General features: G+C 38.6%; 1 pseudogene; it reads left to right on the top strand.

The window, feature by feature from the left end:
* Positions 1–4,869: 4,869 nt before the first annotated feature.
* The window catches only part of LOC120574783, a 30,375-nt pseudogene continuing 25,794 nt past the window's right edge, over positions 4,870–9,450 (top strand).

The following is a 9,450-nucleotide window of genomic DNA, read 5'->3' as shown; positions in this document are numbered from 1 at the left end:
TTGTTGTGGGGCGTTGGCGTGGTGTGTCTTTTCCCCGTGCTTCTTTCCAAAACCCAACCTCCGTATAGACGCTTCCCATTATATGCTGACCACACGAATAAATTACATCCTCAGCAACGAGATAATCATGTCCGTGTACACGAATCAATAGATTAAAAATAACGTGACCATTTCACGAACTGCTGTGAGACCGTGCTGCCCTTAGACATGCACACTATGGCAATATACTCTTGATCACAATCATGAGGTGTGTGTGTGTGTGTGTGTATGATATTGTATTGTTAAGTAGTAAGTAGTTTTTTGACTTAAGATAGAAATGTATTAAGTTTACCGCATAAAACGCATTCATTCTAATTAGGGTCATTTTTGACCCCACTCATGGAAGAGTGTAGGTATTGGTAGGCCATGCATCTAAGGGCTAAAGTGCAAACCTTGCCCATCAAACACAGACAGATTGAAGAAAAATGCTTATACAGTAATTAAGAGAATGTAAGTTGATAATTGACCCAGGTCTGTCTATCGTTAAGCTCTTTGTCAGGATCCTGATTATTTGAGGTTAAGTCAAACTGAAATAGGTTATAATTACAAAAATATTATTCATAAATCACAAGAGAATCAGCAATCCTGTTAAATTAACTTTGTATTCTCAGAGAATAAATTAATTAATTCGTTAACCTTACAGCTTTTACCCAGGCGATACCTGGCTAGCCTGTCAACTGTATTTCTGCATCGCAGCTGCCATAGCCGCACCTTTTGCTCCTCCATTAGTGTGAGGGCTTCCTCCGGGACCCCCCGATCTCGTAGGAAATCTGTCACGTGATTGACATTTTTGCCAGGTACATGGAACTGGTGTTCTGGCGAATTATGGTCCTTTAACATTGACATAAAAGAGTCACATTAGGTTCACATGAGCTATTCGTTTTTTAGTTGAATAGTAACGGCAATCAAGATGGTGCTCTGTTTCTATCTTTCTTTGATAGCATCTAACAGTTTTTAGGATAGTGGGCTGTTGATGACAATTCTGCTAGGCTGGTAACTTCAAGGTTAAGCATAAATAAATATAGGCTTTACCTTATTGTCATGATACAGCTTTCGGTTAGGAATACAGTTGCACCGCTTCAAAAACTCACCTTTACACACCAAGGATGTAACCCATATCTACGATGTTGCCTACATGGCAGCTGGCATGGAGGGCAGTCGCTGTATGTGATTAAGTGATAAATTAGTTGAATTTATTCTCATCATTTCAACTTTAATCTTGACATTTCGACTTTATTCTCGAAATAGTATTTCCACTTTATTCTCGTCATGTTGACTTTATTCTCGACATTTCTACTTTATTCTCGAAATGCAAAATAAATAAAAAACATCTTCCTCATTTTTTTTTCCTTTGATGTGGCCCTAATACTCCTTCATAGAACTTCCCCTCAAGAGGGTTAACGTTGTGAAGTAGATCATGGCTTGGCAGAGGTCTGAGCTTTCCGAGTGTCCTTCTGCTTTAATCATGTGTTAGTGGGCGCGCCCCAGATGGAAAGAGGGAACTGAGAGTAAGAAGGAAACTTGGCACACATTAAAGCAACAGAGAGACATCTGTAAACTGTAAGTACTACTTCTTACCTTTTCTTTTACAATACATTACATGTCATTGTTGTTCTTTAACAAAATGTAATTTAGTTGTAGTGGGGCATCATTTCACCAAGCCTTAATAATAATAAAGTTCAGTCATATGGGGAACAGAACTAACTGCAGACAGGCGTCCAGCAACGTTGATTAAAAAGTAAAATAATCAAATTGTATTGTATTTCATACACGTTCTGTAATTAAACATCTAAAAGCTAAAATCCTATCAGTCAGTGTTAATTGATGTCAGTTTAAGGCTCCTTCATGTGAAAAAGTTTGGGAACCACAGCATTAATCAACTGTCTGTGGTTAGTTCACATGTCTGTAATAACAGCAGGACAGCCAACTGTCTGCGGTTAGTTCACGTGTCAACAGTGAGATTCCAGAAGTGAAAGTCCCATTCATTTTCTGTGTAAGGATTCTGATTATCAGCCATAATGTCTAAACCATCCGAGGTAGACTGACTCCAAGCTGTGAAATTTTGAAACAGAGGTTCACGCTGCTGTAGAAGCCACAAGTCTGTATGAAATCAACCTTGTTTTAAGAAAAATAAGTTTTATTCATGATGTCATGGAGAAGTACTACACTACCCACAATCCTAAGCGTTACAGTGACGTCTCACATTGAAGGAGCTTTCTGTTTCTATGGAAATGTTAACGGATCCCACAAATGGTTCAGCCCATAGACTGTTAAAAATAGTGGACATACCTCCAGTGGTCACAGTGAGTAACTACACCTCCATCTAATTTCTGAGTCTTCTTTTATTCATTTGGTTTTATTTTTTTAAATCATCCACGTCAGGATAAAAAGTGACATTAAGCTTTGATTTCCAGAAAGCAGTAAAATCCTCCAAACAGCTCCATGAGGCCATCTAGTGGACTGATAGAAGTACAGCAGCTGATGGCAGCTTCCTCTGCTCTGATTGGTCCTCACCACTGACCAATGAGAACCAGCAGCATCTTCTCTGTCCAATAACAAACCAGTATTGATCCATGTGTTGATTAGTGTCCTGTGTTGAGTGAATTAAATGTGATGAAGTGATGAGAAAAGTATGGTGGCCTACAGGGGCAAACGCCCTGCAACTTCAGAAAACACATGCAAATAGACAAAACACAAGCAAATTAAGAAAACAACTTCATTAATTTGACAACACATGTGCAGTATTCACCAAACGCGCTGCATATACACACAACACAACCAAATATACAAACGCGCTGCAATTAAAAAACGATGCAAAAAGAAAAGCAAACCCCGAAAAAAGAAGCAAAGCAAAAAGAAAAACAACTTCATTAATTTGACAACACATGCGCAGCATTCAGCAAACGCGATGCAAATACACACAACACAACCAAATACATAAACGCGATGCGAATAAGAAAAGCACACAAACCCCGAAAACAAATGCAACAAAAAAACGCTGCATCCAGATTCCACAACGGAAATTCTCCAGGCCTCTAGAGGGAGCAGCTAATCAGCTGGATTTTCGACCCCTTTTCTGCCTTTTTATTAGAGTCGGGTATGGCTGCATAGTAAAAAGAGAACTCCTGTCTCATGCCCTTATTAATAACATAATATAATATATTAGTAATATACAGTCTATGCTCCCGTCTCAGCCGGGAGGCTGGTGCCGTGCCCGAGCTTCGACTTTTCAAAATAAAAGCTTGCGTCTGGTCCGCTCTTCTTCCTTTGGTGTTTTGGATGTTTTTGAACTAAACAGTACGGCAATCATGCTAATGAATACAATAACTTTTTCAGCAGATGTCTTACAACACAATGGAGCAAGCAAAGCAGTTTTGTCTATATGTGCAGGCCGGATTTATTCAGTTTGATAAATCCCACGGTAAATTGGCTGGTTTACTAAACAGGGAGGCACTATTTTAAATAGTCTATTTTTTTGTTTTTCAAGAGCGTATTGCTCCACAATATGAATACAGATTGGTCACTTATTTTGTTGTATAATCACAATATTACACTTAGCAGTGGAACAGCTGATTTTTTTTTGGGCTGGGGGAGAGCATACTAACAGTCTATGAGAGGGAAGAGAGAGAGAGAGAGAGAGAGAGAGAGAAAAAAAAAAAAAAAAAAAAAAAAAAAAAAAAAAAAAAAAAAAAAAAAAAAAAAAAAAAAAAAAACGTTCAATCTCAGAACGTGTGCAACGGTGAGATCATAGACTGTAAATATTAAGTCTATGGTTGAGATATGTTTTCTCTTGTTTGGTGGGTGTGTCTCGGCTCGGGTCACAGCTGATACTCAATCAGAAAAGACATGTCTGTAAACTTTTAAAACTGCATCACTGTTTAACGTTTGTTTAAGCCACATTAAATAAGAGGGTTTAATTTCCAGGTCCGAAAGCGCATCACTGAAGTATAGACCTCCTTAAGTGTAATATTGTGATTATACAACAAAATAAGTGACCAATCTGTATTCATATTGTGCAGCAATTCGCTCTTGAAATACAAAAAACAGACTATTTATAATCCCTCCCTATTTAGTAAACCAGCCAATTTACCGCGGGATTTATCAAACTGAATAAATCCCGCCTGCAAATAAACACAAAACTGCTTTGCTTGCTCCATTGTGTTGTAAGACATCTGCTGAAAAAGTTATTGTATTCATTAGCATGATTGCCGTACTGTTTAGTTCAAAAACATCCAAAACACCAAAGGAAGAAGAGCGGACCAGACGCAAGCTTTTATTTTGAAAAGTCGAAGCTGGAGCACGGCACCAGCCTCCCGGTTGAAACAGGAGCATAGACTGTATATTACTAATATATTATATTATGTTATTAATAAGGGCATGAGACAGGAGTTCTCTTTTTACTATGCAGCCATACCCGACTCTAATAAAAAGGCAGAAAAGGGGTCGAAAATCCAGCTGTTCCACTAGCTGCTCCCTCTAGAGGCCTGGAGAACTTCCGTTGTGGAATCTGGATGCAGCATTTTTTTGCATTTTGTTTCGGGGGGTTTTGGGTTTCTTTTTTTTGATCGTTTTTATTAGCATCGCGTTTATGTATTTGGTTGTGTTGTGTGTGTATCTTACATCGTTTGAATGCGCGCATGTGTTGTCAAATGAATGAAGTTTTTTCTTTTGCTTTGCTTCTTTTGTCGGGGTTTGCTTTTGTTTTTGCATCGTTTTTTAATTGCAGCGCGTTTGTATATTTGGTTGTGTTGTGTGTATATGCAGCGTTTGATGAATGCTGCACATGTGTTGTCAAATTAATGAAGTTGTTTTCTTAATTTGCTTGTTTTTGTCTAGTTGCATGTGATTTCTGAAGTTGCTGGGCGTTTGCCCCTGTCGGCCACCGTAGAAAAGGCCCTCAGTAGTTCCCAGAGTTCAGTCATGTTTTCTAACTGCTTCTTTAGTCTGAGTAACAGTCCAACAAGTCAAAAGGATTCAACTGACACTGATATGACACAGAGAGAAGCAGCCAATCAGAGGACCAGCTACTGATATTTATCTTTTTTTCCAGGAGAAATGATGTGAGGGTTGAATGAGTGATGATGTGCTGATGAATGATTGGACTGCTGCTCTCAGTGTTTCCTCTCCAGATGAAGGTGTGGACTCTGCTATGAGTCAGTGTGAGGACAGAGAGGAGGGAGTCCCTCCCTCTAAAACCACTCTGTGTGGGGAACATGACAGCCAGACCAAAGCTCAGAGGTGAGAGGACCATCTCTAACTGTACACCACTCAGATCACTCCACCATCATTATTCACACTCAAAGCTCTGTGTGTGTTGTGTTTCAGCCCACAGAAGCAGCACAGACCTGGACCTGGACGTGGACCTGGACCCAGACACAGCTGTGTGTCCTTCAAGAGTGACAGGTCGAAGGATGATTATATTAATTTTAAACGACAAGACAAAAAGTACGTAGTAGTAAATTGTGTTCAGTAACACGTCCATAATGTCAGTAATTAAATACAGTTTTTTGTATTGTATTCAAACATTTTAAATTAGATATGAAAGTCTTTGATGAGCTTTAATGAATTTCTTTCTATCAGGATCCATCAGAGACCAGACTGTCCTGAACCTGGACCCAGCTGTGTGTCCATGAAGAGTGATCGGTCTAAGGGTCTTATAATAAACTTCAAAGATGGACCCCACTCTGTCGATCAAAGGTGCCGATTTTAAACTAATGATGAAAACAAAATGATGTGTTTTTATTTATTGTGAGATCTCCAGGTTTTAGATGTTTTTAAAAAGTCTTTTAACGGATAGTGACGGCATGTGTCCTGTCAGCTCACTTTAACTCAGTCTCAGTTTCAAAGTTTACAACACATTGTAAAATGTAAAATTACACTTTACTCACATTGCTTATTTTTGGTGTACACCTGTCTCCTACTATATATATATATATATATATATATATATATATATATATATATACAGAGGTGGGTAGAGTAGCCAAAAATTGTACTCAAGTAAAAGTACTGTTACTTCAGAATAATATGACTCAAGTAAAAGTAAAGAGTAAGAGTAAAAAGTACTTGGTGAAAAAACTACTCAAGTACTGAGTAACTGTTGAGTAACATCTGATTTATTTTTTAACACAATCATTCAATCAGACAGACAAAAATACAAACTAATCATCTTTAGGCAAATTATAGTTTATCCAATCAATTAAATAAATTTAAATTAATTAATTAATTACAAAATAGATTAAAGGTAAATTCAAGTACTTAAAAAATAAAATCAATAAAATAATAATACATAAAAAATAAATAAGCACAAGTAACACAAATTTCCAAACCTTTATACTTTTTTACCAGGCTTTGCAGGCAGAACTAGAACAAGGTAATGTAGCTGCTGTTTGGCACTTTTACTAAGGTAAACATGCTTTCATTATGAGGCCAGAGGCCTGGGGCCTGTTTCACAAAAGCAGAATATATAAATCCAGGATAACTGATAAAGCGAGGCTTGACCTAGTCTAATCTGTGCATCCTGGCTTGGTGCGTTTCACGAAGGCCAAGCCAGGCTGAGGAGGAGAGACTAGGTCGAGTCAGGCTGAGGAGGAGAGACTAGGTCGAGTCAGGCTGAAGTAATTCAGAAAGATGCAAGTTCACGGCTTTCCTCAAAAGACCGCGAGGTCGATCACAGATGCCAACATGGAGAATACGCATTGTACATACTTTATACAGAGTGAGCAGCAGCTTCTTGTGGAAGTATGATGACGTGAAACACATTATTTGTTTAAAAAGAAAAGAAACACGGCCGCTGTAATGAAACAGCGAGAGAAAGCGAGGCAGACGATCACGGACCGACTGAATGTGTAAATAGCCTAAATATATACATTAACTGACCTCTGATCTGAATTGAAGCCGTCATAATCATTCCATTCAAGGATTAGGCTACTAATCATTTTCACAAATTAACAGTTGTACTCTTTGCCTTAAAAGTAAGCAGAAGATAATGTTACTCAGGAAATTTACAATGAAGATCAGTTTTCTACAACGCTAGAATATAATGCGTAAATATCTCTTTCATTCTGTTCCTCCCTCTCTCTCATGGGCTAAAATATAAGTTTCCTAAGTCATTAACTTCCACTACTCACTTTTAATGCAAAGTGTACAACTGTTCGTTTTTGCAAATGACAGTGACTCATTGAATGGTTTCAGTTAAGAGCAGTATTTCATAAATGTATATTTTTAGATAAATCATTCAGTTGGTCCGCTATTATCTGCCACGCTTTTTCTCACGTTTCATTTTTTTTATTTTTTATAGAGGCAGAGTTTCCTTCTCTACATATTATATGCCTTGCTCCCTGTATATATGGACATAGAAAATAAAGACACTGAAGAAATTGGACTCTAAAATCTAGAAACTATGAAGATAATTAAGTGATAAATTCCATGCACACTTACATGAATGGAACAGAGTGATTTATTTCCCCCCAAATATAAGGTCAAAAACCATTGAGGTGTCCTCTCCCTGTTGTTCCATGAATGTAAAGTAGCCTACTACTACTTTACTGGCACTGATTGGGATGTCTTCAAAAATGCCTGTCTGGATTTAAATGAACTGACAGAAACTGTGTCTGCCTATGTATCTTTCTGTGAGGACATGATCATCCCCCGTAAACCCATCTCCATTTATCCAAATAATAAACCTTGGGTCTCCAAATCAGTCAAAAGCATAATCAACCAGAGGAACATTTGCTTCAATCAGGACGACATGATACAGCACATGGCATTATCAAAACAAGTGAAGAAGGAACTTAAGCTTGCCAAGTGCGTATATAAAGACAAAGTGGAAAAATTGTTGCGCACTGGAAATTCACGTCCTGCATGGGACGGCGTGAAAACCATGATGGGTTTGCAGTCCAAAAAGTGTACTATTTCCCACAATGGGAAAATCGACCTGGACTTTTCTAATGAACTGAATGTTTTTTATAATCGGTTTAATGTTCAAGATTTTAGTGAGGAGATGTCCGTTTTAAAAAATGTAGACTGTAATCATGTAAATAATATTGTGCCCATTGATAAATTCATGGTCTTGAAACTCCTACGGGGTGTCAAAGAAAGGAAAAGTCCAGGTTCTGAAGAACTATGCTGTCCAGCTGGCAGACATCTTCTGCTTCATTTTTCAATTGTCCTTACAGCTGCATAAGGTCCCTTGTCTTTGGAAGGACTCAATAATTGTTCCTGTGCCTAAGATTCAAACTCCTAAGACCCTCAATGACTTCAGACCAGTGGCACTTACATCTCTTGTCATGAAAATTTTTGAAAGGCTAGTGAAGGATGCCCTTTTGGACACTGTACGGGATAAGTTAGACCCTCTCCAGTTCGCCTATAGGCCGGGCAGAGGTGTGGACGATGCAACAGGGACACTTTTAAACATGGTTTTTAAACATCTTGAGGGGGCCAAGTCCCTTGTTCGTCTACTATTTATTGACTTCTCCTCCACTTTTAACTGTATTCAGCCCCATGTCTTAGCAGACAGACTGAAGAATGCTCATAACATTGATAATGGACTGATCTTTTTAACAGTGAGGTCACAACGGGTGAGAGTGAACAGTGTTTTATCAGATGCCCTTTTATCTTCTACTGGGTCCCCCCAGGGCTGTGTCCTCGCCCCTCTTTTATTTGTTTTATATACACATGAATGCCAAAGCCATCAGGAACGGCGCCACATCATTAAATTTGCGGATGATTCTGTCATTGTGTCCCTCCTCAGCAGTGACGACTCTGAACATGGTCCGGTAGTCAATGATTTTATTGATTGGTGTAAATCCTCCTTTTTAAACATTAATGTGGCAAAAACGAAAGAGATGTGCATTGACTTCAGAAGAAATCCCGCTGTCATTTCCCTGGTTGTAATGGACAATCAACCAGTTGAACTAGTGCAGCAGTACAAATATCTTGGGACTGTGATCGACAGTAAACTGTGCTTTGAGTCCCATGTTGATGCTGTGTGTAAAAAAGCACATCAGCGCATGTATTTTCTTCGTAAGCTTCGCAGTTTCAATGTCGACACTGTTTTTATGAAAATGTTTTACTCTTGTTTTATTGAATCAGTTCTTACTTTTACTTTTATTTGCTGGCACGGGTCACTTTCTATTAAAGAAAAAAATAGAATGCAAGGTATCGTGAAGGTGTGCAGCAAAATTGCGGGCACACCGTTAGATGGCCTTCATGACCTATATAAGGCCAGATCTTTGAAAAAGGCGAGAGCCATCCTGGCTGATTCGAGTCATCCCTTGTGGGGTGAATTTATGTTGCTACCCTCCGGGCGTAGATATAGTCTGCCGCGATGCAGGACGAAGAGATTTAAAAGATCATTCATCCCTGCTGTTATCCCCATTGTTAATAGTATCCTGTGAATCCAAATTTTAA

This window comes from Perca fluviatilis, chromosome 15 (genome assembly GCF_010015445.1).
Source record: "Perca fluviatilis chromosome 15, GENO_Pfluv_1.0, whole genome shotgun sequence".
Taxonomy (NCBI): domain Eukaryota; kingdom Metazoa; phylum Chordata; class Actinopteri; order Perciformes; family Percidae; genus Perca; species Perca fluviatilis.
This window is presented reverse-complemented; position numbering and strand designations above follow the sequence as displayed.